Genomic DNA, 4,884 nt, shown 5'->3' on the forward strand with positions numbered 1-4,884 from the left:
TTTTTTTTTTTTTGTTAAACATTTACTTCTATCGATTCTGTCGTCCTGTTAAATTACTTGTGGGCAAGTGTTAAACGCCCACAATATAAATATATTGGTTGGTTGATTGTGGCGTTCTTTATATCTATTGCCTGCCTGCATGCATGCGTTCATGTACGTGACTATTGCATGAATCTTTTTACTCCCCTTGTGCGATGGCCATTGTGCGCGTGTTTGTCTTGTTGCTTTCAATTTAATAACAGGTTGTGTTAAATTGTGCCGGTCTAACGAAAAAGGAATAGGTGGTGGCTATTACAAAAAAGACCACACCCGTTTTTTTTTTTTAAAAATTTTTCATTGTAAGCTAAACAAATAAACATTTTTAGCGTGCCGCTCGCTATACATATGCATATTTCATTTAGCAATAAACGGCATTTACTAAGTATTAGTGAAATTTGGTAAACTTAATAAACCGAAACCGAACAACATGCTGCTATAAATGATTCCTATAAAGTAGTAGTACTTCCCTCTATTTGCTTTTTGTTTTTTTTTTGTTTTTTTGTTTTTTGAAGTATGTGAGTGTATACTTGGAGAGACTTGTTTGCGTGAATGCTTACACACCTTCACGAAAAAAAAATTGATTTCTTTTTATAGCAGCGAAAAAGCGCGCACATCGTAGAACAAGTGCTTTACTTGCGTTTGTCTTCTGTTAACCTAATAGAATTTTATGAAATAAGCAAAATGACGGGTATACAAAACAAAATGTCCGTCGACCCACCAATATCGGCCATAGCCATATTACAAGCAACAACATTAACCGAAAAAGAAAAGGACATGTTTGTTACTTTCCGTCTGTCTGTCTTCCGCTGTAAATCTTTTGTCGCCATTATTCGCGACATTTCTTTATAATGGACTCTTAAGACTCATGAGCTCATTAAACGAACCAATGAATAAGGAACGAACAAAAGATGCGATTTTTTTTTTCGTAAACACATAACGAAAAAAGTGTTATTAAAAAAAAGTTTATTTGTTCGCTTCCATCGTTCTCACCATCATCATCATCATCACCATCATCGTCATAATCGTCATCGTCATATATGTCTCTCTGGTAATACTTTATTGCTCCAAACATTAGAAAATATTTGTTCAAGACCAGTTTATTTGCTTAGATAGCTTTGCTTACTGGAAATACTGTTTGCCCATGGTGGGGAACAAACAGTATGACTGTCTGAAAAAAATTTGTTGTTGCAACATACTACACTGCAATATTGCAGGCGAATTGTTGATTCATTTATTTTTTTCTTTTTTTCGAATCAATGCTTACACTGTCGTCGTCTGTTGCAGACCATTCACCATCTCTTTGGCAAAGTTTAAATTTAATAGAGAAGTTCACCCTGATCAATATTAACGAATACTACAGATTTATTGTGATACCTTTCAATATTTAGTTTTCTTATATTGAACACTAACAACTTGTTTCATCTGTGACTTTTCAATAATTTAAATGAAAATTATCGATCATAGTATGTAAAAGAGATAAGTATTTGGCAACACTCAGTATACATGAGTATAGACTCAATCAAAGAATCATATATGTTTATGAATCTAAGCTGGTTTACAGAAGGCGCAATATTTTTTCGAATATAGAAAAAGCCAATTGACGGTATTTTTGATCTTTCTCATTGGACTGCATAAAAGAAGAGCCAAGTCGATTGCTTTCTCATAATCCTATATATTGCTTAAGCAACTTTAAGTGCTTCGACAATTTGGTCAAGTTGTTTGAACCTTTTTTTATCACAAACTTTATTTGTGCTTTTTTATCGGGGCATGTGCGTAAATTTCGCAAAGAGTTTCATGTGCATATTGAATCTTTTCTGCTTACCGCAGTGAACGATTAGCAAATCTGTTGAATTCTTAGAAGAAGAAAAAAGATGGAAAGAGAATTGGAGGTTGACTTATATTCACAAGATGTTTACCGAAATACCGAAAATTAACTGTTAGCTACGGAAGTGATCGATTTTTTTCGCAACTATTTTTTTTAAGATGCAAGGAATTTTTTTTGGACGTAAGCAAATGTGAGGTAGTTTGGACGACGATGGAAGTCTGAGGGAGTACCTCGACACTGTATTATATTATTTCTTTGCTTACATCTCTCGGAATGCTTGCTGCCTACATTTGCTAGAAAGATGTTTCTCGGTGTTTTACGTAGATGCTGAAGGCTTTGGCGCACGCTGCCCAAAAGCACGCGGAATGTGAAGCTTTTAGACAGGTAAGCAATCTATAGCACAAGAATGAGTTGCTAAATACAGAAAAGCCTCGTCCTGTTTCTTAACCAACTCGTTCACCAACTCTATTTTATTCCATAAATTAAGGTGAAAAATCAATCATCATTATAAAGGAAGTACTAAGAAAATTGGTTGGAAGAGATTAAGGAAACACGCTACACTTTAGTTTACTTCTCTCAATTCTATAAAAGATGTACACATAAATACTTCTCAAGGACAATGTCTCTGCGTCCGCAGGAAAAACAATCCATGAAGTGATCTTTAACTTGGGCTGGGAACTCCTCACTATTGCGAATTATTCTCCAGATATGTCTCCTTCTAATTACCACTCGGTCAAGGCAATCATAATGGGTCGATCAGCGATTCACAAAAGTTAAGAATGTGCCAAAAAGGATCAAGAAGTATTTCGCCTCGAAACTATGAAGTTTCTACAGCGTAAACTACCGAATAAGAAGAAAAAGACTACAGCTAGTGACGGTATATATCTGAACTTCTGAGCTTTGCAGAAAATATATTTTTAAAAAAATGTGAATTTGATGAAAAAAATACTTCGAATTTGTATATACAACCATTATGTTAAAGTAATTGAGGTATTTGATGCAAAATGTGGCCCAAAGTTAACTGATATTTTTAGTGTGAGTTCGACATTGTGTGATGAGCGAAATAGCTGCAGTGGCATGGGTTCTCATTTTGCAAACATTATTCATCAAAAAATATCTCTGCCATTTTGTTTAAAGCAACCAGGTAAGCACATTGTAGTCGACCGATGTCGACCATTAGATGCCCTGCAGTCTAGTACACTTATACACTCGTTTTAACTCGTCATAATACAGCGAAAATTACGCATTATTTTCATGCAAAGGCATACTTTTCATTAAAGTCCGCATACTGGAGGATGCCCCAAACGTCACAAGACATGCCCCAAATTTTGCAACTTTAATTTAGTTCTCACAAATTTTATGATTTTTCAGTTTCCGTCATAAAAAACTATAAATTAGATGGGCTTCATGATATCCCCTATATTTGTTAGGATCGAAAAAATAAACCTATCTGCACCAATTTCCCCATCGTTAATATTTTTGCTAAATTGCTACTATGAACCAATTTTCATCATAAAATATTAAAAATTAAATCTTTTTCTGCAGGCCTTACTATTCATGAGTAATTTTACAAGGAGTGGAGTCCAAGAAATGGGTCCATGTGGTTCAAATTTGATGCATTTAATTTATATGGCGAATTACTAGAATGTATAAATTATCCCCTTAAAATATTAACAATTAGGCCTTTTTGGCATATAAAGGTTTACATTTTCTGAGAATCCGTATATGCTAAAGCATCCAAAAAATGGACCTATGACCCTAATTCGGTAAGATCGATTCCTTCGTTAATTTGTTATTATGACCGAATTCTCACCATATAATGAAATATGAAAAATCTTTTTACCATATAAGGATCAGTTTTCGTAGAAATGGTGAGTTCAAAAGATTGTCCCAACCATCGAAATACTATTACCCAGCGACTTTTGTCGGTAAATTTTAAAAATTGCGATGGCTTTTCAAAATAGAGCGTTATATGGGAAGTGGACGAAAAAGTGAATCGATCGAAGCCATTTTCAACACCGTTCGTCCGTGGGTCAGCGCACATCGGTGTACCAAACTTGATCAAAATATCTCAAATATCAAAAAGGGCACATGGTCAATTCCTTCAGTTACTTCTACTACTTGATATTAATTTTCAAATTTTGTGAAAAGATCTACTATTGACCTCAGACTAATTGTGGTTGCTTCCATCTCCTCTACGTCCTGTTTCGAATGGCTTCTTATTGGGACGAACTTTTTTTATAAAGCAAATACTACTTGGAATACCGACAAAACGAGTGAATTATGAGCTTGTCCTCTAACAAACTTGAATTTTGTCTTCAATCGGCAAATTCTTTCATGCACATTCGACAACAACTCTTTTATATATTTTAATTTTTTTTTTTTTTTTTGAATTAGGTAACGCAGTGTAATTCTTAATTAGTAAGCTTTTTTGCGAGTGGAAGGTGTCGAAGTATGGCCGCACCATGTTGGACAGTCACACAGTGGAACTTAGCCACAAATAAACAGGGTGATGGTCATAGCAAGTAAAGTAAAGAAAAAAAGAATAGAGTGTGAGTGCAGTCTAAGAGGTATATACCTGACCGGTAAATAAAGCTGGCCTTTACCCTTCCATCGCAAACAATACTTGTAAAATAGTATTGAAACCGAATAACAGCACCTTTTATATATGAATTAAGGGCTTTTCAATTCGCTTGTCTTCATGTCATATTATTATTCTAAATCGATTTTAAAAATCTTGATGGAGCTTTATCAGAATGAGTAAAAGCTCTGCAACATGAAAATTTAATCATACCCAAGGAAAATTCTCATTTTCCATTCTTTCTATTTCTTCACTGTATTTTTGCTTAACTTTTAAAAAATATTGAGTAAAAATAATAACCATAAGTAAGAATTCTTTGAATTTGCGCATTATTTTCGTTTTAAAATGTTTAGACCAAATCTTTTATAATTTTTTATAAAATTTCTGAAAAATTGTATACGATTTAAGAAACGAAATCTTTTATATGATTATTGTTAAC

The sequence above is a fragment of the Glossina fuscipes genome, unplaced genomic scaffold, assembly GCF_014805625.2.
Source record: "Glossina fuscipes isolate IAEA_lab_2018 unplaced genomic scaffold, Yale_Gfus_2 26, whole genome shotgun sequence".
NCBI classification, from domain to species: domain Eukaryota; kingdom Metazoa; phylum Arthropoda; class Insecta; order Diptera; family Glossinidae; genus Glossina; species Glossina fuscipes.